The sequence below is a fragment of the Cryptomeria japonica genome, chromosome 4, assembly GCF_030272615.1.
Source record: "Cryptomeria japonica chromosome 4, Sugi_1.0, whole genome shotgun sequence".
Classification (NCBI taxonomy): Eukaryota; Viridiplantae; Streptophyta; class Pinopsida; order Cupressales; family Cupressaceae; genus Cryptomeria; species Cryptomeria japonica.
The window spans coordinates 325,546,035-325,570,718 of NC_081408.1; positions in this window are offsets into that span (position 1 = coordinate 325,546,035).

Below are 24,684 nucleotides of genomic sequence, written 5' to 3' on the forward strand. Positions count from 1 at the left end.
TCTCTTTTTATGTCATTAACTAAAATATGTACGTATTGTTTTTACAGCAATTTATCCACCCTCATGAAAGTCATTCCTACAATCAAGGTGTTGCAGGATTAGGTGATGACAATTTTCTTGTATTATCACTTGCTTGGCTTATCACTCTGAGTACCCAAAACACATCATACTTGGTACTGTCGATTTTCAAAATAAAGGTTCATCCTTGTTTACAATTCTTGCACTTTTCATATATTTAATGTTTGATATATTTAATGTATTATTCTTTAGGTGTTGTCAATGTTACTATGCAAATGCCGACACTGCCTCATCAGAGGTCACCCTCACCTATATTGCCCACTACAATGTTGGTAACATGTAGCATGCAGACATCCTCTAGTGCACGTCATATTGGCCCGCCCACTGTTGGTAGATCCCTCTTTTGCTCTATCTTCTGTCATATGTTTATTTCCCTTCAAGTGTTCTTTCTTCAATTCTAATGCCATTTCATAGTGGATTCATTTTTTGTATGAGGATGTGCCATAGGCAACTACTGCTGATAACATAGCATCATTTCCTGGATCTTCTCATATTGCTAGTACGGGAACATTGCAGGCCACATTCATGGTGAGCGATGAAGAAATGCTTCCCTTAAAGATACAAAAGTTTCCAGGTACTTTAAAATTATTATTATATATACCCTAATTGTAATTTACTTTATGATCACTCGTTTTGGACTAATGATCCCATGAATTTTTTACAGGCAATGATATTTTCTATAAACATCTTAGTGACATTGCATTGCAGATATTTGGGCCCACCATACGTAAAAGGTGGTACATCATATGTGAACTAACCCTTATCCACTTTTGATTTCATATCATTGCTAGAATACTTTTCCTTTGATCCATTTCTTGAAGTGTAATAAATGTAGCTTCAGTTCATTTCTGAATCTAACAGCTTTGTTTTTGCTTTAAAAGGTGGAATGACCAAGAAAAAAGGTTAAAAGATGAATTGACAAACCAAATGGCTGAGTGGTTTGGAAATGACACCTTTGACAAAACCAAGCTCCTTGAAAAAGCTGGCACATATCTAAAGTATGTGAGGGACCAATACAAGACCCATTTGGAGAGGAACCTAAAGTATGAGCATCTCCCCATGATTCCAGAGAGGGAGTGGAAGGACCTGGTTTTGGATGCCAAGGATAGAATTGAAAGGAAAAAAGGAAATACACCAGTAGACGCCAGAAGAAGGTACAGGATACTATTAAGAATGTAATTATGTACTAATTAATTACTCTTTATATTTATATAATCTAACATATTTCAAACTTTTTATAGACTAAGTGACACGTCAAAGGCAACCAAGGCAAGGCAAGAAAAGCACGGGCAACACAAACTTGGCTCTGGTGGTTACATGAAACTTGTTGCATGAATTGTAAGTATCTCATGTAAACTCCCATATTGTCTCAAAATATTAATAAATTGCAAACATTTTTTTTTATCAAACAATGCAAGAAAAATTCATGGTACCAAGCAAAAATGTAGGGCTCTGAATTCAATAGAGCACCCATAGAAGATGACAAGAGAATTGCCTACCAATAAGGCTATTCAGCTGTGGCTGATCGGCTATGAGAATTGAGTGGGCATATACAACATTCAAGTGCATCCGTCACACAGGTAAATATGCTAAATAGAAGTTGTTTCAAATTGAATAGTTTACCAATAATCTAATTGATGTTGAATTCCAACATAAAGTGACTATATTTGTTTTAAATAAGCAAGCAATGATAACAATGTGCATGTCATTGGAATGCAGCCTGCTAATTGTGAAACACCACTTGCACATGAAGGTCCAAATGTGCATCCCAGTAGTGGAGGTATTCATTTGCTATTCAAATTTATTTATTTAGCTATTAATACAATTAAACATCTTAATTTGTAATTAGAGTAGTAATTAATGTAACCTTTCTTGTTAATATTTTAGAGCATGTAGTCGGTGGTGAGCAAGTGGAGCATGATCTGGGTACACAACCTCAAGAACGTGATGTTCCCCACTTAGGTAAAGAGGACCACTGATATTGCTTTAAACAAATATAATTGCAATTGGTGTTCAGTATGTTGAGGTTGAGGCTACACAAAATGATGTGGCCCCATCAGGTAAAGAGCACAACAATTATGTTCTCTAAATTAATGAAATACTTGTAACAATAATTTTTTTTTTTTGAATTTAACCCATTTCTTTATTATTGCAAAGGACCCCCCTTCGCTTTAGTGTCCTCATCCTTAGTATAGGACTAGGCGTACATTGAGATCACAAGCAGTTAGCGGAACATCTGCAAATGAGGGAAATGATGAAGACACCGATGTTCCACTTAGTCTTTTCATAACTTCAAAGAAAAAAGAAAGAAAGAAATGATTGTAATCTAACTTATTTGATAATGACTGATTTTTATGTGTTGGTGAATGTAATTATGTGCTAATTAATGGTTATGGATGATATGTGTTAATTAATATTGATGAATGTTGTGTGTTAATTAATGTTAATCAATGTTTTGTGTTAATGAACATTATGTGATATTAATGACTGAATGCTATATTTTATTAATGGTAGAAAGAATTAATGAATGAATGTTATAAGATGTTAATGGGGAATTTAGAGTGATGTTGGGGGGGGGAGGGCGAGGGGCCAAATGAGCTTCCACCTTCACATGGTTGGCCCTGTTAAGTAGAGAATATTAAACTATTCTCGAAACCAAGCGAAGCTCAACAAGGTAACACACTTTTCAATATTTCATTATGTTGCACAGTTAATCTTATTGAATAATGTATATTGAATCTTAATTGCAGGGTCCAATAGAACCCACACAAACAAGAACACCACGAGTTGCTGGGTATAATGAACTCCCATATTGTCTTGTCTGTATATGAACAATATGAGTTTCTTCTAGTGTTGATATCCAAGGTGGGAATGCAAAATTTGTGAATATGCCTCATCCTTGTAAGTTTTTTTATTACAACTCCTAATGCTTGAGACTAAACTTTTTGTTCTTGATGTTTTTCACTAGTTGTCATAACCTCTGACTTTGATGCTTGTGCCTTAATAGAACTAGATGTTTCTTGTATGCATACTTGGTCAAGGACTGCATTAATACTCATGTTTCAATGTTGACCTACAAGACATGTAAAAGGACAACTACAATTGATACCAGTGCCTTATCCAAGCCACAGAGTCATCTAAGTTTAAACAATACTCCCACAATCAAATATCTCCACACATCCCATCACCTTGGCTTCTATAAAACCCCACATATGCCTGACATACATAATAATTTACCCTTATCAAACTAGACTGCATTCATCAAATTCAAAATCTCCCACAAGGAATTTATTGATAGAAATGCTTCATGCATATTTAATTTCCCTCCTGGAAAGAAAAGCTAAGAAATGTCTCTATTTAAGATTGCCTTACAATCCATACTCAAATGAATAACCCTAGATTACTCATATTGAAAACCATAAATATTTGCAAGTAGACCAGAAGACAACACAAAATTTAGGCTCGAAAGTTGATAGTCTATATATTGATATTAATTTTGAGAAAATATTGCAAAACTCAGAGTATTCTCCATAAGACTAGAAAAAAGCTTAGATAAATTTTTGCAGTGTTTTCTTACAATTACTTGTGATCATTTTTTTAGGAGTCCTAGTATCCATTTATAATAGTATGGATGCATACAAGCTTTGGACCCTTCAAAAGAAAGTGTGTTACAAACAACCGGACGTTTTCAAGAAGCGATTATAAGTCCTTTTCAGCATCTGCGGCTTCCTCTGCTTGTTGTTCTATTGCAACCTTCTGTAACTACTCCTGAGCATCTTCTTTCTGTCCCATATACTTATCTTTCCACTCCTAATACACATCATCACTAGGCCAAGTAAAACTAGCAATCTTATGTTTCATATCTTCTAGCCACTTCCAAGTGACTCGTACATGCCCAATCTCTGTTTCTATGAAACCATAATGAGATTTCACTTTTTCAATTTCCTCAATTGTTTGGACAAATAAGGATGTGTCATCAGTACTAATAATCTGATTGATCCTTAGGGACAAATTGTGGTCCACCTCCTTTAACCAACTCTTCTCTTCCTTTAGCTGGACAGGACCAATGAAACCTCCTAGAAACATTTCAAATTTATGATTTGAATATTCTTTCCTATAAAGTTGGGCTTTTCTTTTTATACCTACTCCTTCCACTGAAAGAATATTCATCTCTTTTATAAACTCACATGTGGACCTTAGATTGTCATTCTCTTCTGCATCTGCATGGGAAGAACACATGAGCTCTAACTCTTTACCTCTAGGCACCCACTTATTCAGGATTGGTTCCAAAGTGGCTTCTTCTTCTCTGAATTTGATCAAAATCTCAAGAATCCTCTTCATTTTTATGTATACATTGGAGGTTTTGACTGATTCAACAAACTTCAAGATGGTGGCTTTCATTTTCTCCTCATATTTGTTTGCATACAATGTCTAAGCTTGTTTCAATTTTTCCAACTCATGTTGGACATTTTTAGGTAATTGGGAACTAGAAGGCATAGGAGAAGGGGGACATTCAATGATGGGACTAGTAGGAGGGGGTCTTGCTAGAGAGGAGGCTATCATGAGTGTAGAAGATTCATCGGGATGATAGTGACTTGCCAATTGACTCTGGAGTCTAGCAATTATGTTGTCTCTATTGGCTATTCCTTCTTTAGCATCACTGTAAGCTTTTAAAATAGTCTCCAACTTCAATTGGAGATTAGCCTTTTCTTGTGCCTCTTTCTTTGCCACTGCAACACTGAATTTTGCAATCTCTACGACTATGCTTGCAGCTTCCACTACCCCTGTGTCTTGGACTCTTTTAACTATCATGCCTCCTAAGAGGCTAGAATCTGATGCATCCTTCCTTCTTTTGTTTTCATCCTTCTTTAAAGACCACATGACAAGAGCAACATTATCCTTGCTAAATGTCACTCCTTCCATAAGCTTTGTTTCTTTCCTCACTGCATCAAGCACTAAGGCATCAGCTATATCCCATTCAGGGAGAATCAATGCACCAGCCTTTGCTACCATTTCTCTTCCTTTCTCAGGGGTGATTGCTTTGAACTCCTCCATCATTTCTTTCTTAACCTCTTCTTCTACCTGAGTTGTATTTTTAAGAGGTTGTTCACTTTTCCTCTGTTCACATCTAGTCTTGAATTGATCAATATTTTGCTTCCATAGAAACTATATAAAAGCTCCTAATGTGACAAAATTACTGTCAGCTAGTAATTCTTCACTAGCTTGCTAAATAGTAAGGTCCATTTCTTGGCCCTTTAACTCACCATCAGTCAAATCCATTTCAACATTAGGTGGCTCTTCGGGTATCCCCTCTTGGGTCTCCTCATAGGTATAGGCAATCTCACCTAGACTCCCTAACTGCAATAATTGTTCAGCTACAGCTTGTTCATCTCCAATGTGGATAGGAGACTGAGATGGAGAATATTGAGGATCATCAGTTTCAATTTCCTTTCCCACTCTCTTCTTCGTAGGGGAATCCTGGATGTCAATGACATCTTCAATTTTCCTCTTCCCTTTTGAAGTGGAAGGCTCACCTGTCACTAGCATTATCAAAGTGTACTTTGACCTTTTGTGCATTACATAGTCACTAGGCGGGATATCTCTAGGAAAGGAAGGCTTAGCCAATACCATCTTAGCCTTATCAGGCTCATTTTGCATTATGGCCTCCCTCTTTTCTTTTAAGGTCTGCATGAGATCTTCAAAATAAAGAATCAGGAATTTTATTTTCTCCTCAAATGGATTGAAGCTAGAAAGGGGGTCAAAGCCAGTGTCAAATTGATGGATAAAATCAAGGGCTTTCTTATATGCCACCCACTTCTCCTTCCTCAATTCTTGCTCATCTAAGCTAAATTCATTTCTAATCAGATCTTTTGGGAATTGAAATTGATGTGGCCTACCTCTGCACACTGCTCTTTTTCTGAACATGCCATTGAAAAAATCCTCAGGGTCTGCACATCTTGACACTATAGTAGACAACCTATATGGCTTAAATAATTCTTCAAAAAATCTCCATCCACCCTTAGTGATCACAAAATGATGAGCCATGGTAATAGTTGGGAAAATAGTCCCTTTACCTCTATTGATTAGCTCTACTTCTTGTACCCCCCAATTTGTCTCAGGACTTCTGCAATCCCTATCTTCAATGGGACCTGATAGGGTAGTAAAAAGGGGGTGCCTCTAAATCCAAACACTCTAAAAATAGTAGACATAGGGTACAAATATATGTCTCCCCAATTGTGAACAATCTTGATATCCTCTGCAAACTCCTTTGGTCTGAGAAAGTCCAAAAGAGCCTTAGGAATTCTAGGGTTTTCTCTGCATAGAAGAATCCTAATTTTAGATGCAAAGCATCTATCAAACTTTAAATAACTTGCATCTTTTCTATCCCAAGATAGAACAGTACTCCATAATTGCATTGGCATATCCTCTTTATCCTTGACCTTAATCAGGTCCATCTCCTTTCCAAAATAATCAGGCCCTTTGAACAAAAACATATGCATTAACATGGAGTACCATCCAAATGGCCTATCCACCTTACCAGTTTTTATTCCTACTAGCCCTTTATGAATTGCATCAGCAAGGTATGAGGCATAATCAAATGTCATTGCTAGGGAGGGGTTTAGAATTTGTGCAATCATTAACATATAATGGGTTGGCATATTCTTTTCAACATCCTCTCCAAAAATTTGGCATAATGCCCAATACATACCCTTAGCTCTTAGAGTGAATAGGTTGAGAGAGAATGGCTCCATTGTGCTGGGGCCTACAACTATTAACCCCTCTATCTTTACAAAGAATTCTTTCAATGGGCCACTTCTAAGATGATCCCTTTGTGTGTTGTAAACTTGGGCTAACGACTCACAGTCAATAGGCTCTAACAAATTGGAGGACTCACTGAGTTTAAAAACTTTCTTGAATTCATCTTCATTTATCTCAATCAAGACTGATCCCTTTATGTTCCTGATGCATCTTGCCATAGAGTCATAATTCTATGCAATCAGGGATAGCAGATCTACATCCATAAAAACACATGGGACCACAAGTTTTCCTACATCCTGCTCCCATATGCCATTCAAAGGAGCTGGGGAGTTCCTCTGCCCAAAACTGACTTTGAAGAGTCCTAAGCCTAAAAATCCTATTTCAGGGTCCCTCAACCAATTACCCTCATCATAAAGGCCATCTCCAATTTTTAGACGAGGGTTCTTAGGTACTAGCTCTTTGACCTTAGCCCCAGCATTGGTGGACATGGTTAATTGCTCTAAAAAAATCATCACAGATATTTCGGTCCTAGTAATTCACCTTCCCTGTCAATTCTCTTTTGGGTGCCATTCTGGTCAAACAATTATACCACTACCAACTAGCATAGACCTCTAATGAAGTAATTCACATAGCAGTATTTGAGAACAAACCAAGAGTTATCAAGAAAAGCACAAAAAACCTGATTATTCACCTGAAGAAAATCGCTCTGCAACAATTCACCCTGCAACAAACTTCGATGAAACAATACTTAGCAATCAAGTTGATGCAGACTCAAAAAGGACAAGTTGGCATTTAAGTTTTAGAAATTAACTCTACATGCTTTGGCTTTCTTTTTAGAATTGAATTCGCCAAATCAAATTCAAAACTGGCTCCAATGGGTCATAATTCCTCTAAGTCTTTCCTCTATTTCGCTCTTTCGCTATTTCGCAAAACATAAAACTCATGCTCTTTTCTTTCACGAAACAACGTCGGCCGTTGGATCATGAGAACTTGCATCGCTTTTATCTCCGTTTGATCTCTTTGCTTTAGTGTCGGGCCCTACCTCCTTTTCGCCACTTCATGGACTTTAATAGTCGTTCACTTTTCCTTCGCGAGGCCGCGCCAAGCGTTAGATCAAACTCAAATCACCCGGCCTTTAACTCCAACCGGGACCGTCAATCCTTTTAATTAACCGCGCCTCATCTTGACGGCTAACGGTTTTTGCCATTTTGCTAAGGTTAAGCTGCGGGCATCTTAGGGCCACAAAACAATGAGAAGTATTGGATCAATCTTGAGATGAATGCCTTTTAAGTTGGCCCTTTACCCGGGAATTACTTACCCCACTTGTTCTTCGGTTAATAAATGCCACATGGCAGTTGGCCATTAGCCCTGGAAACTCCTTTTGTTTCCACCCTTAATCCGCCATGTGTTCCCTTTTACTATTCCCACATAACTGCTGGTTACACCTTAGGCAGGCCCTCAACCACTTTTAGAGCCACGTGGCATTCGACACATCGCTATCAAGCTCTACAAAAAGCGGTAGCTGTTATGCCATGTCACACCTCCATGTGAATTCCACCTGTCTTTCATGACTTCGCAAACATTATACTTTGTTTGGCTTGCGGCCGCGAATCAACGTGAGCCATTGATCTTTTTCCAACCCGATCATTCTTTAACCAAAGAAGACCGCTTATCTCTAGGACCCACCAAACCCTTTCGCCACTTCACGAAGGTTAAAACACGTTCAGCTTGAGCTCACGAAACCACACTGTCCGTCCGATCAGATGAAACTTGATTGGTGTTTAGCTTTGGTCCAAACCTATATGTCAGGTCCACCTTCACCTTTCGCTACTTCGCAAAAACTAAGTTTTTAGCACTTTTTCATCGCAAATCAACGCGGGCCATCAGATCAACTGAAAATTGCATGATACTTATAAGGCCCGATGAACATTAGAAAAGGCAGATTAAAAGTGAACAAGAATAAAATATTTAAAGGGACTGCCTAGGTAAATGACAAGGGGAGAACACTTTTATGGTAAATGGACCCATCGCTTAAGTGAATAAAGTAACGCCAAATTAGAAACCAAAAGGGCTTTTCTCAGGTATTGAAGCGACTTAAAACCTAAACCCTGAACCCCTTAGGATTTAAAACAACTTAAAAGAACACAGGTGTACCAGACACAGAATTTTCAAAAAACCTAGTCATTTATGGACTGAGAACATCCCTTTTTAAAATAGTGATAACAGGACCATCCCTTTCAGTGAGTCTTTTTGCACCGATAGTGTTATATCCTCGAAGACCTTTTCTTGTCGATGAGAACCATCTCCACTCTTCTCGATATCTTTTATCAATGGAGTTACTATCTTCGATGAGTCCTTTCTGAAGTTCATCGGTGTTTGCTTTCTTTGATGCCCTTTTTATATTGATGAGACATCATTGGGTCTCATCGATACTGTTCGAATCTTAGATAATTTGATAGAATGCTTTTAGACTTGTTCGATAACTTATGGGTTATTATAGTATCAATGAAAATGATGATTTCTTCCAAAGAGAGATGGCTTCTATCGATGAAACCATGTGTATCAGAGACATGCCTTTTAGTCTCCTCAAAACTCATTCTCATCGAAATCTTTTTGTTGTCCGCTGGGTTTCATGTCAAAGAGACTTTGGACTTCGGTGACTTCTTTTTTCCTCCCATCGAAACTCATATTCTTATCGATATCATTCATCGATCTAGTTTTCTTTTGTTTTATCAATATCACTTTTTCGATGAGAATGCTTCTTCCGGTGAATCTTCTTTATCTTGCATCGATGATATTATTTCTTCGAAAGCCTTTTCTCATCAGTGGGAGCCACCTCTGCTTTCTTTGATACCTTTTGTGGGTGGGACCATCCCTTTTGGTGAGTCTTTTTGCACCAATAGTGTTATATCCTCGAAGACCTTTTCTTGTCGATGAGAACCATCTCCACTTTCCTCGATATCCTTTATTGATCGAGTTACTATCTTTGATGAGTCCTTTCTGAAGTTCATCAAAGTTTTCTTTCTTTGATGCCCATTTTATATCGTTGAGACATCACTGGGTCTCATCAATACTATTTGAATCTTAGATACTTCTAAAATGCCATAAAACGGTTAGTCCGGGGGTTAGTCAAATCAACATAGAACTAAACCATTAAAAAGCGTTATCAAGAAAGATTAAGCATAGAAGCATATTAGAAATAAAAATGAATAAACATTAAGACTTCACTCATGATGCTCCCTACGCCATTAGCTCTCCCTTGTTCCTCTCCTCTCCAAGTTCCCAAATGAATGTAGCTCTCAGTAGCTTTTTACACTATTTTTGGATGTCTTATGGAGATTCAAGAGTATGAAGTAAATGTTCATGAAAATGCAAACATGAACAAGCTAAGAAATGAGATATTATGTAACTAACTAAGATTAATTCTAGACCAAAGTGAATTATGCTAAATACTCTCTAGATTTTGCTATAAGTTAGATGCATACAAGTTTTCAGGATCTAGATTATGAAGAAATGGGCTCTATTTATAGGAAAAATGGAGCAATGGATGGTTGAGATTGAGCAATCTCAACAAGAGTCAGGATTGAATGATTTTCAATTCATGTGAGGGCTTTCAACCCAATCCCAGGATGACAAGTGTCCATGTGAGATAGGTTGAGAGGAGAGGGAATAAGCATTAAATGCTTGAGATGACCTTGGGAGTTAAGGTCAAGGTTAGTTGAATGAATAAACTCTTTATTCAAAGAATAAAGTTTTTATCCAATAGATAAACTCTTGTGCAAAGGCAAAAGGGATAAACATGGCCAAAGCAATAAATGCTTGAGGAGACAAGTTGAATTAACCATAAATGGTTATGTAAGAGACATTAATGGTCATGTAAGAGCCATTAGTGGTTTTGGAAGACTTTGGAGGTTAAATTGTTGAACACACAAAGCATTAAATGTTTTTCAAAGACTTTGAGGTCTTTGAGAAGTGACTTCAAGTTGCTTAGGAATGTGACAATAATTAGGGAATGGATTAGGCTAATTAGGAAGGGGTTAGAAGAATCTAGAAGGAGATTAGAATTGCAAGTGGGTTTGGTGGGTGAATAAAAATAGGATTTTTATTAAAATAAAATTCATTTATTTCAACAAATAGGTGCAAGTTGCATTTTTAGGAGAATGCAAGTGGGGGGGATTTTAATGATTTAAATAAATGTTTTATTTAATTTATTTAAAAGAGGAAAAGGGGTTAAATGAAATAAATAGGATTTATTCATTTAATTGATTGTGAGCTTGGTTTAATGAATTAATTAAAATAAATTGAATAATTTATTTAATTAATAAGAGAAAATTTTGAAGATGAATTAATTAAATGTTAATTTAATTAACTCATGGCTAGTGGATTTTTAATCAAATAAATAGCAAATATTCATTTAATTAAGCTGGACAGATTTATGTGACTACATTTACCCTTCTTTGAGATGGTGCAGTTTATCACGTCGTTTTAAAGAAAGAAAAACTGGTGTGAAGAAATACCCCATAAAATATAAATTTAATGGGTGGTATGCCCCCTCGAGAGATGGGCCAAATTTTTTTTAAAAATCGTGCGATCTCTCGAAAAAGAATGAAAATTGGTAGGGTGTTAGAAAAGAAGAAGTTAGCAATACTGGTGAGAAATAGAAGAAATCAAGGGGAAAATAGAGAAATGGGGGGCTCGGGAAGTGCACGGGGACCATGGCAGTGAGCGGGGGAAAAATTACGGTGATTGTGAAGGGTTTAAATGGGGAGAAAGAAGTGAAAACAGGATCATTTGTTACCGCAACCAATGTGAAACTATAGCTCTGATAGTGACTTTTGAGAGGAGCGAGCAGCAATCAGGATGTCGGTACCAGTAGCAAAGCACCGTTTCGAGTGAGTTCGTCGGTTCTAGCAGCCAGACGACTACGGACCAGTGGTACACAAATGTGAATTTTTTATTTTCATGCATTTTTGTCATATTTTTTGCTGAGTCGAAGTTGAGTCGGAACAATAGCGCTGAAACTATGTTTTGGCGCTATTGTCCAATTAACTAGTGCTATTGAGGTGCTGTTTGAGCACTTTTGAAAATTGTAGCGCTATTGTAGGCTAGTTTAGGTGTTGTTGATGGATGAGTGCTATTGGGTGCTTAATTGAACACTTTTGTCATGAATTAGCACTATTGTGATGTTGTTCTAGCACTTTTATAGTTTGAGCGCTATTGGATAGCTGATTGAGCACTTGTGTTAGGAGTTCAGTGCTATTGTAGGTAAGGAGCGCTTTTGTGTACAAAATAGTGCTATTGTTTGCAAGATAAGGGATGCCCCAGTTTGTGTGAAAATCTTCTGATGCCAAAGATGGATGGATAGGGAGGCGAAGTGGGAGTTGTTTTGAACCATAGCAGCCTAATGAGACTTAGGTCATTTTTAGGATAAATGTTTGTTGAAGTCTAGGTTGCCATGATTGCTTACCTGTTGAGACCCAAAGATACTTGATCAAAGTATCTGTTGATAGTCTAGGTTTAAACTTAAGAAAGTTTGAAACAAAACAACTGATCATGATTGATTGATGCCCCTATGCAGAGGATCTACGCATGTTGCAGTTAGGCGAGAGACATCTAGCGACACAGGGGTTGTGGGATTGGCTGACAGAGGTGGAGATCGATTATATTGCTGCGACGGGGTTATATGATGTGATGCACATGCCCCTGATTCAGATGAATCACAAATTGATTACTGCGTTAGCAGAGCATTGGCACAGCGAGACGTGCACCTTTCATCTGGCACAGGGGGAGATGACAGTGACCCTGGAGGATGTGTGGCACATCCTGCATATTCCGATTCGGGGGGAGCTAGTCACATATGATAGATCATGGGGGACTCTAGTGGTTCAGAGGTTCTTCGATGAGGATGTTTTCATTGATGATGGCTCCATTGCTCGGGAGGAGATAGCTGCTTTATATGAGCCTTTACCAGCAGTCATGTTTGGTATTGTGGGAGGACTATTGTGTCCTGATAAGTGATCACATGGTCTAGCTGTTGGTTGGGGGCAGGTGATCGAGATGATGATTACCAAGGAGACCCAATTTTCTTGGGGGTTGTGCATGCTGACGCACATTTATCAGGAGTTGCATGAGGTGGTATACCATGGGAGGGGTTCCTTAGCAGTGACAGTGATGTTGCTACATATTTGGGCATGGGAGCACCTACCAGTGACTCGACCAGTGAGTCTCAGGTTCTGAGCAGTGGATCAGCCGTATATGTTTATGTATAGCAGGATGATGAGTCAGTCCCACCTGGGGAAGTTAGAGTGGTGGCAGCGAGCATTAGATGATCTTGATGCAGTTATATGGAGACCATACCTGGAGTGTGAGCCCTAGGATGATGATGCAGAGGCACTGCTGTATGTATTTATGACGTGATTCCTCATTGGGAGGACCTCGTATCATGTGGAGAGATAGGTGCTAGGGAGAGTGTTGAGACAGTTTGGATGGCAGTAGGGACTACCTAGAGGATCGAGGGAGTATGCTAGAGTGGTCCGAGAGAGGTATGCTTGGGGGCCAGTACTTCCATATGATTAGGCACTGACAGAGTTTCGAATGCTGTAGGTGAGACCTTGGGATATACGACCGAGGGTGGTGGATACAGGGGTATCGGATGAGTATACACAGTACATGGCGGCTCATTTGATTCTTCGGATATTAGATCCGGCAGAGTCGATGCCCGATTTTGAGGATGATAGGGGGTGGAGATGGAGGAGGAGAGGGGAGCGAGGACTGATGGTAGCTGGATAAGATAGAGGAGAGGGTGGAGATGGGGGAGGAGATGATGGAGGAGGTGGAGGTGGTGGTGGTTTAGGCTTTCGGGGCTAGCGGAGAGGAAGAGGTGGACTGCCACTACAGATATCGTAGGGACCATTGATGCAGGGAGGAGTTAGATTGGGTGGTAGAGGTATGGAGAGGGAGATCCTGATGGACAAAGGAGAGAGAGCCATTAGAGAGGGTGATATAGGCGAGGCCGCTATGGATACAGGGGAGGGAGCCACTGGACATCTTAGGGATCATATAATAGTACATTTATAGACCCATGTAGAGGATTTGGAGGCGAAGGTGGCAGCTAGAGATGTGTAGCTATTTGCACGGGAGTCAGAGCTAACTATTGTGTTGCAGGAGAGGGATAGTGTAGTGGAGAGATTAGCAAAGCTGTAGGAGAGAGTCCGGGCTGGAGTAGGAGCACAGAGGCCTACATGGGAGGTGATGAGAGAGATCCAGTGAGCACAAGCTGAGATAGATTACTGGCGGGGGTTATATGAGCAGGTGGTGCCAGCTAGTCAGCGAGCACTGAGCTATTCACAGATGCGGCAGGCCAGATCAGAGTGATCACAGAGGATGCAGAGCAGTGGGGGTGTGATGGGTCCTCTACGGAGGGATAGATCAGGGGATGCAAGAGTGAGCGGGGGTTTGATGGGGCCTCCATGGAGAGATAGATTGGATGGTGTGGGGACTAGTGGGGGAGCAGGTGGCGATGGTGGTACAGCATCTGGTCAAAGTGGCGTCTGAGAGAGCATTTTTGTATATATGTATTTTATTTTTGTTTATTTTTTGACTGTATCTTGGATGGCTCTTGGTAGCCGATTTTGTAGACTTCATTGGACTCTGAGACATGAGATGATATATATGAGGAGATCCCATATTTTGATGATATGCATTTGATATGTATGGATGTTTATGCAGGATGATGAGTTTATGAGTTTATTGCTTAGATGGATATGTATGCATTGATGAGATGATTCTTATATGCATGTTTTTATGATGATTTATGATGTTGGATACTGACATATGAATGCAGGTTTATATATGTATGTAATGCCATGATGATAATGTATGTTTATGATGAGTTATGAACAGGATTTTGGTGTTTCCTATTTTTGATATAATGATGAGATAATGATATGCAATGATGTTAATGCAATTTTTTGGATGAATGATGCTATGTATGTTTATGCAGCTAGATGTTTTTAAATGAATGTAACATGGATAAACAAAATGTAAAGTTCAAATGTTTATATGATAATGTCTAGGTGAATGCATATGTATAATGGACATATAAAATGATATGAACCAATGTTTTTTGGAAACAAATGGTTTTATGATTTTAAATGCTTAAATATGATTAAGTAAAAATGATAATGTTATGGTACTACAACTTATGGTTTAATAACTGCATCTTAATGCAATTAAAAAAGGATAATGAATGCAATGTAAATGAATCCTAACATGAGCATAATAAGATACTTAATAATGGATGAATGAATGCATCTTTCAATTAATGAATAGATAAGTGAATGTATGCAATGATAAAGGATAAAGGATGATAAAGAATGATAAAATGATAATTGACACCTGACACTAAATGAATGCATAGTAAATGGTTAATACAATCAAGGACAATTTGATCATATCAATGAATCTAATCATCATGATTATGTAATGATGCAAATGATTAATGAAGACTAATGTCAATAAACTAAATGAACCATATGCAATTTTAATTAAAAATGACATGAATGTACTTAATGCAAATTGCAACTAAATGTAATGATGATATGACCATGAGGAATGCAAGGTTTTTGAGACTTTGCATGATGCATGGATGATGTATCAGAGTACTCGGTCGTGATTGTATCCAAGACCAGCTTAATTTTCACATAACTGTTCATATTAACCTTGTTCATATTTGCATACAAATTATATATATGAATGAGTGAATGGATGGGTGATATGCAACGGAATGCAATATATATAAATGAGATGAAATGACGATCCATAGTGCTCTATTTTCATCATTGAGCTTTAAAATGTTGGAAGAGAATACAAGCATCTTGACATAATGATTCAAGATGACCTGAGTATTCCTTACATGGATTTTGATATAGCAAGTGAATACAAGTAACTTGATATAATGGGTCAAGTTAACCAAAGTATTGCTTGCAGAACAGACAAGGATCATCTCCGTTTAGGCATGACTTGGATCGTCCTCCTTGATCTTAGGCTGATCATATCCTGAGACAAGTTCATACCATAATAAGAGATAAAACCTTTATCCAATTTGGATGAGGTAGGAGGAACCAAAGGAAGAGCATCGTTCTTGTAAGCAAACAATATGTACATAAAAAATAAAGAATATGGATCCTTGGTAATGGTTCATGCTCATATGGTCGAGGTATATGTTGTAGTCAGCAAGCCATAATGATCTATGACTGCATTTTGCATAAGATCACGTAGCTTAGTGAGCTTCCCACGTAGACACCATTAGGACATGCCCTAGAACTTCATCAGAATAAAAATGTAGAAGGCATACAAAAAATGTTGTAAGAACCTTATATAACTAACCCACAAATCAACCAAGTTTTTGATAGCTTAAACAAAATTTTCTTGTCAAAGAAAAATGTCATCTTGTCTTTGTTTTAGATAAGGAAGGATGCATCCTTGTTGAAGACAGTTTGAGTGTTTATGTTGATTGTTTGGTTGATTGATGAGTGGTCATTTTGTGGAGTATATCACAACATTTTGCATGGTATCTACCCAGATGAATATGTACAATGTGGTGCCATGTTTTTGTTTGTTTATTTTTTGTTTATTTTTAGTGTTTTCCGTTGTTTTTGGATTTTGTGATTTTGAATGTTTTTGGATTTTGTGAGACAGTTTTGAATGTTTTTGGATTTTGTCAAATAGTTTTGAATGATGAACCCAATGAATCACAAGTAATGTAGAATCCACTTTCATCAACTAGATTAAGGGCATTTCTCCCAAGTTAGACATAACTATAAAAAAGTAGGATGCAAGACGCATGAAGTACGTTCTCTGATTGCAGATCAAATAACAAGCCATGGTTTGGATGGATGGATGTGTGTATGTAATGAATGTGATCACAATGAGCCTAAAAGATAATGGAGCCATAGCCTTTACGAGTGGTGCTTGTTTGCTAGGTTTTCACCATCGCACTTACCCAAGGTGCCACCAGAGTGTTTGTTCACCATTTGGATGCATGATTTTTCTTTACTATTTTGATGTTTTTGTATTTCTTCAGGACATTTTTTTGAATGTTTTTGGTATTTTCTGGTATGTAAGGGAGCCTGATGCTCTGTACAGCTTAGGTATAAAACTGTTTGAGGTGCATGCTGTTGATTGGATCTGCGAGCAGTTCTCCTTCTGAAGTAGCCAACTGATATGCCCCGGACCCAAATACAAAAGTGATAACATATGGACCCAGCCAGTTTGATTCAAACTTTCCCTGATGTTCTTTGTTTGGTTGGTTGCAAGGATTCTCTTGGAGAACAAGATCACCTACCTCAAATGTACGAGGTCTAACTTGGTGATTGTAGCTTCTGCTCATGCGCTTCTGATAGTCTTTGAGATGGTTGTATGTAGCTTGTCGCTTTTCATCAAGTAACTCTAAGTCCTGAAGATGGGATACTCTATAGGCTTTGTCATCTATAAGATTATGCAAGGAAACCCATAGAGATGGTATCTCAACCTCAATAGGAAGGATAGCTTCTGCACCATAGACTAGTGAGTAAGGAGTTGCGCCTGTAGGGGTTCGAATGCTAGTTTGATATGCCCATAGTGCTGGATTCAATTAAACGTGCCAATCACAACCGAAATCATTGACTATCTTCTTTAGGATTCTCAATATGTTTTTGTTTGATGCTTCAGCCTGACCATTGCCTTGTGGGTAATAGGGGGTGGAAAAGTGGTGTTGGATGTGAAACTTCTCACAGAGCTCACAGACATCTTGATTTTTGAAAGGAAGCCCGTTATCTGTGATGATGGACATGGGTATGCCATATCGGCAGATGATGTAATTGAGGATGAATGAGGCGATCTGCTTGCCAGTGACTTGGGTAAGTGGAACAGCTTCGATCCACTTTGTGAAATATTTGGTGGCGGTAATAATGAATTTGTGGCTGTTGGATGAAGATAGATGGATTTTACCCACAAGGTCAAGTCCCCATTGACAAAAAGGCCATGGTATCGTGATTGGTTGCAATTCATGTGTCAATGCATGTATCAGGTCTCCATGAACTTGACATTTCTTGCATTTTCTGACAAAGTAATATGAGTCTTTTTCCATAGATGGCCAATAGTATCCATTGCATAGGAGTTTCTTGGCTAGTGACAGACCACTTGCATGGGTTCCACAAATTCCTTCATGTACTTCTTCCAAAGCCTTTGCTATCTCATCTTGTTCTAGACATCGAAGGAGAGTACCATCAAGACTGCGTCAGTATAGGGTTTCAGCAATAATGGTATATCGATCAGTTTGGCGAATGAAGGTTTTACGTTGGTTATTCGATTGGTTAGGAGGAAGGGTGTGATCGCGGAGATAGGTGTAGAACTCACCATACCATGGGGATTCGGAACCAACAAGATGACATATCATCTTGGATTCGGGGATATCATAAGTAGGGATCCAAAACTGTTTGACCAAGAACTTGTAGCATGTTGAATTCTGTGGAAGATCTAGGAGAGATGCGATGGTAGCCATAGCATTAACAGCTCGATTTTGATCTCTTGGTATTTGCTCAAAGGTGATAGTAAGAAATGATGATTTTAAAGTGTCCACCATTTTCTTGTATGGTATGAGCTTGTCATCCTTGGTCTGATATTCATTAATTGCTTGTCGAATGACCAATTGTGAATTGCCATATACTTGTAGTTCTTGTAATTTCCATTGTATGGCGAGCCTAAGTCCTATGATCAAAGCCTCATATTTAGCTATGTTGTTTGTGCAACGAAATGCAAGCCTGTAAGACTTCGGGATGTTGTCACCTTGAGGGGTGATAAATAGAATGCCTGCCCCCGAGCCATCCCTAGTGTATGAACCATCAAAGTATACCTTCCATGATTGTGCTTTTGTGATCATGAAGATTTCTTCATATGGAAAATTGGAAATGAGAGGATGATTGCCTATGAGGGGTGCATCGGCCAACTAATCTACAATAACTTGCCCTTTGATAGCCTTACGGTCCACATACTCGATGTCGAACTCACTTAGAATCATTACCCATTGGGCCAAGCGGCCTGTCAATGTTGCTTTGTTGAGTAAATACTTGAGTGGATCAATCTTTGCAATAAGTTGTACCTTGTGTGTTAACAGATAGTGCCTCAGTTTAGTGGCTGCCAAGATTACTACTAGGCAAGCTTGCTCAATAGGTGTGTAATTGAGTTCATAGCCAACCAGTGTTCAAGAAATGTAGTAAACAGTACACTCTTTCCCTTCTATATTGTGTTGTGCCAATAGTACTCCCAAAGCTGTAGTAGTTGCTGAAATATAGAGTAATAGAGGCCTACTCAAATCTGGTGGGATCAGCAATGGTGTATTCATGAGATAGTCTTTAAGCATCCAGAATGCTTGCTGACATCTAGCATCCCATTGAAATTGGATGTTCTTGTGTAGCAGGTGTGTGAATGGGTTACACTTATCTGCTAGTTGTGCAATGAATCTGCGGATAGATTGGAGCCATCCTTGTAATGTCCTTAGCTGACTAATATTCTTTGGAGGTGGCATGTCCATGATTGCCTTAACCTTTGTTGGGTCGACCTCAATGCCTTTGCTTGAGACAATGTATCCTAGAAGTTTCCCAGAGGTTACTCTAAAGACACATTTCTTTGGGTTGAGTCGAACATGATATTGTTCTAATCTATCAAATATTTTCTCCAATATGTCTAGATGACCTTCTCTGGTGAGTGATTTTGCTAGTAAGTCATCAACATAATCTTCCATTATGGTGTGCATCATGTCATGGAAGATGGTGGTCATTGCCCATTGATAGGTTGCTCCTGCATTCTTTAGACCAAAAGGCATTACATTCCAGTAGTATGTGCCCCATGGACATGTAAAGGCGGTCTTGTGTTGATCTTTTGGTGCGATTTTTATCTGATTGTATCCTGAAAAACCATCCATAAGTGAAAGCATGGCTTGTCCTGCTGTTAGGTCTACTATGATGTTGATATTTGGTAGGGGGAAGTCATCCTTGGGACATGCTTTGTTTAGATCTTTGAAGTCAGTATAGATACGGATGCCCCCATTTGGTTTTCCAATAGGCATAATGTTGGATATCCAATCCACATAATCAATGGGTCTAATGAAGCCGACATCTAGGAGTTTCTTAAGTTCTGCTTTGACAAGGACGACAATCTGAGGATGCATCTTGCGAAGCTTCTGTTTGACAGGCTTAGCTCCTTTTGCTACTGTGAGGTGATGCATGACCAAATCTGGATCAAGGCCAGGCATGTCTGCATATGACCATGCAAAAATAATCTGGCGCCTCTCAAAGAACTCGACAAACTTGGGTTGTTCCTTTGGAGTCAAAAGAGATGCCAGATGTATGTGGTGAGGAGTGTCAGGAGTCCCCATGTTGTATTCTTGTGTTTCCTCAATCAGAATCATTGATCTCTCCTGCTATGTACTAGAGGGAAGGATGTCAAACCTTTCATCCTTGGGCACCTCAGAGAGGTTTTCACCATTGGATACACTCTTTCTTTTTACTTTTGTGGGATCAAATAGTGCCATAGTGTGGTTTTCACTAGAAGATCCATGTTTTGTTGTTATATTTTTGCAGTTGAAAGGTTTGGCATCCACCCCAAAGTATGTTGCACTATTGAGTTCTATGGCGACTCTAGCTTTATGATCCCCGCTTGGTATGTTATCCCGTAATTCTAAGAAGTCAATGATCGCCTCATCATTTTGGAAATGGTCAAGGCATGGGGGATTAGGGTGGTTCCATTCGATGAGTTTAGGATGGATAATGGGCATTACCTCATTGATTAGGTTGAGTTCGTTAGATGTGTCAGTGAGGTTTAAGATGTTGTGGTGAGGTTCGTTGATGGTACTCTCCCTATCATAATTGGGCACAGGATGTGACATAGGGTCTATGGAAGATGATTCCAATTTAGGAACCCAAGTGGTCTTTATCTACGCTTTAATGTAAACAGGGATGTCCTTGTGGGGTGGAGGGGGTGGTGTGTCTTCCTCATCTGAAGTATTCAGGTGTACTAAATCAAACTCCCACTCATGTGAGTCAATTTCTAAGTCACTATTTATGATCTAGTTTTGACAACATACTGGGATATTGTTTGAGTTAAACATTGCAGGTGTGTTCAGCTGATGTATCTTTGTAATGATCAGTGCTGCTAGAAGATTTATGGAGATTGCTGACTCTGACATAGGAAGTACTGATGTTGTTGATTCGACTATTTCTGCTGGAATTGTCAAGTTTGTTGACACGGCCGGAAATTCAGATATAGTGGCTGCTGCTAATGGTACTGTTGCTGGTATTGTGGTTGCTGATGGGGTTGTTGTTTTGACTGGTGGAGTGATGGGTGGTGTTGCTTTGATAATGACAGGTGACCTCTTTGTAATAGGCTGATATAGTGGTTTGTTGGGTTTCCCTTTGAATTTGAATTTAGGAAAGTTCTCTTTTTGAAAGCCTAAGCCTGTATTATTTTTAGGCTTCATTTATGTCGACAGTGGTTCCTGTCATCCTTGCTTGCAAAGTCCTAAGGCACTTTGACCATCACAACCTATTCTTTGCATAATGAGCAGGCCTTTTCTATATTGATCTGTAGGAAGCTTAACTTGTGGGATGTCTGTGGTGATAGGATCTTTATAGATCCACTCTTCTAAGTCCTCATCTTGGGTCTCTTCTTCTTGACTCTTTCCAAGGATGAAAGGTGTCAAAGTGCATGCTGGTGTGACAGCTGGTGTATGAAGTACCTGCTAAGGTTTACCATGAGTTTTTTGGAGAAGTGGGAATTTGTCCAACATAGAATAGTTGGCTTAGGTTGTACCTTGTGGAGCTACTTTTATGGTAACCTTATCGTGACGTGTAACAACATTACAATTGGAGTTGGGGTTTTTGATGGTTATAGTTGCAATTTGTTCACTAGCATCATACAGGTGATTTACAGTATAATTATACGCAGCCTATGTATAATCAGTGGTATTAATGCCTTTCCTGGAAGTGGAAGGACCCCTTTGATCTTGTGATGGAAGTGGATTTTTGAACATCAGGTGATCATTGTTTGTTGTTTTTGGGTCATGCCCTTCGATTTCAATTTCCCCTTGGTCAATGAGATCTTGAATAAGATCTTTCAGTCTACGACAATTACTTGTCTTATGTCCTTTTCCTTGATGGAAATCACAATGTTCAGTATCTCTCCACCATGCAGGTTTGACTTGAGGTTCATAATTTGATGTTCTGGGTAAAATGACCAAATTTTGAGAAAGTAGCTGACGTAACACAGTTTCGATGGGTTCCCCTAAGGGAGTGTATGTTCGTTTTTGTTTTTGTTGATGTGGTCTGGGTTCATCTTGAGATGTGATGCGTCCTTGATTTTGAGGAGCAATTGTATTAGTTTTGGGTGGAGGATTTTGTCCCGTAAATCTAACCACAGGTTGGGCACTTTTGATAGTTCTTGCATCCACAACCCCATCATTGACGATATTCTTGTTTTTGCTCCAGAAGCCTGGTTTGTCACCATTAAAGCATGGGTGAGGACCATCCTTTGGTTCATTATATATTTTGATAAGTCCTTTCTTGATGAGGGCCAACTCACATTTCAAACCCTTGGTGATCATGTCATTAAAAGAGTCGGTGTCTTTGACATCCAGGTGAAACTCCATTTCTTCATTTAAGTTGGAAATGAATATTTCCACTAGTTCTCATTCAGGTAACTGAAGAGAACATCTACTAGACATTTGACGCCATTGTTGCAGGAATACTAAGAATAGTTCACCTGGTTTTTGTTTAGTGTTGCACAGATCAGCCATGGTGATGTCGCGTTCAATGTTATGAGAGTAATGTGCCAAAAACTTCTGAATTAGCTCTTCAAAGGTCTGAATGCCACCTGGTAGCCGGGAAAACCATGATGTGGTTGTCCCTTCTAAGCTTTGGGGAAAAAGTCACATTAGGTATGTGTCCTCATAGGCCACTTCGAGGCAAGCTGAATGAAATTCTCTGACATGATCACGAGGATCTCCCTTTCCCCTATATTTTTTGAATTTGGGTGTTTCAAATCCTCGTGGAAAGGGTGGCATATAAAGATTCCTATCAAAGGGATAGGGGCAGACGTCATTGAGTGAGAATTGGTTAGTATTTACACCACTATGAAGTTGTTGGGCGAGATTTTCAACTTGTTGCCGCAACATCTCTATTTCATTTGGAGGAGGAGGTGGTGGGTTACCTCGAGGAATGTTATATCTGATGGGATCTCTACCTCTTTCTTCTTCATGGTGACTTTGTCATTCTAATGCTTGTCTTAATTGGGAAAGATCAAAGTCAGAGTGGAGTTTAGCTCCTTCTTGAGCGAGCTTTAAAAAGTGAGCATCTGCATTGCTCCTGATTATTTCATCAAAAAGTCTGTTAAAGAGAGGGTTATGCTGGGCCCTTTCTATTGTTGCAGGAGTGGGAGTACTTGGGTTTTCATCATTCGCATTTCCTCCAAGTGCTTCTTGGAATTCATTGAGATTTTCCTCCTCTTCTTCTTCAATTTCTACTTCTCGTTGCCTTGAGTGTGACCGGGTGTGAGCAATTTTGTTTACAAGTTTTTGTTGAAGTTGAGTGAAAATGATGATGAGTTGTTGATGAAATGAAAGATTGATGGCTGGTGAATTGTGTTGCATGTGGATCTCTAGCACTCTAAAGGTAGATGTGACCGAAATTCTTTCTTGGAATTTCTTGTTGTTTTTGATAAGGTTTGATGTGATAAGGTTTAGAGAAATCTGAGATGTGTTACAGACTTAACTACCTAGTAATGAGAGGATTCACTCATAAACTAGTTTTAACCTGCGTAGATATGTCTCTTAGGATGAGCTTATCCTAGATGTAGAAACAATCTAAAAAGTGATGTGATGCATTTGATTCAAGCAATATCTAAAAGAGAACTTAAGATAAGAACCTCTTAATGTTTTGAGAGTTGGAATGGATTGATGATGAAGTGATGATGTATGAGTGAGATAATGGATGAAATGTTTTAACTTCAATAAAAGCTTTGTGTCACGAATGGAACAAATTCTATTTCTTCCCTTTCAAGTGTGGGTGGTATTTCTTGAGCTATGTTGTATGTGATACAAATGTTTGGGAAGAAGTTGGGATTAATCTTGCCTCCTTGGTTTTTGTGATAACTCAAAGCTCTATATTGCATAAAATCTCTGTGGTTCAATGACTCTGAATCAAATTAGTTTGTTTTGCCTTGAAGGTAGAGATGCATGTGACGTAGAAAAACTCTATGGGAGACAAAGATTTGTCTATTTAGATAGAAGAATTTCCTCCTTTTGATCAAAGCCTTTGAGCTCAATGGTCTTCTTTTCAAGTTGATGTTTTGATGACGATTCTTCTTTCGCAAGATGTAAAGAATGGTCATAAAGTTTGATTCTTTTCTTTTTGTTTTTGATCTTTTTGGTTCTTTTGAAAGATGCTTGGTTGGATGAACACTTGTGTTGATTTTTTGATTCTTCTTTGACAAGAAAACAAAGAAAGCACACAAACACAAGAATGTTCCCTTAAAAAGGCACAAATGAGTATGGGTCTAGATCAACCCAATTTTTGGACTTTGTATGACTCTTTCCTTTAAGTGTATTTTAGGTGTATTTCCAAAGCCTGAAGTTGGCTCAATTTGCACTTGGTCTTGACTAAAATGAAAACACTTCAAACACTTTTTATCCCTAAGGTCAAATGGCCAGTTGTGATAAATTTATCCCACATCTTGATATTTCTTTGACTTTGGTACTACATACCTTATGAATCCCACTGTGGCAAGTAAGGATGTGATATACTAAGTCTTGCATGA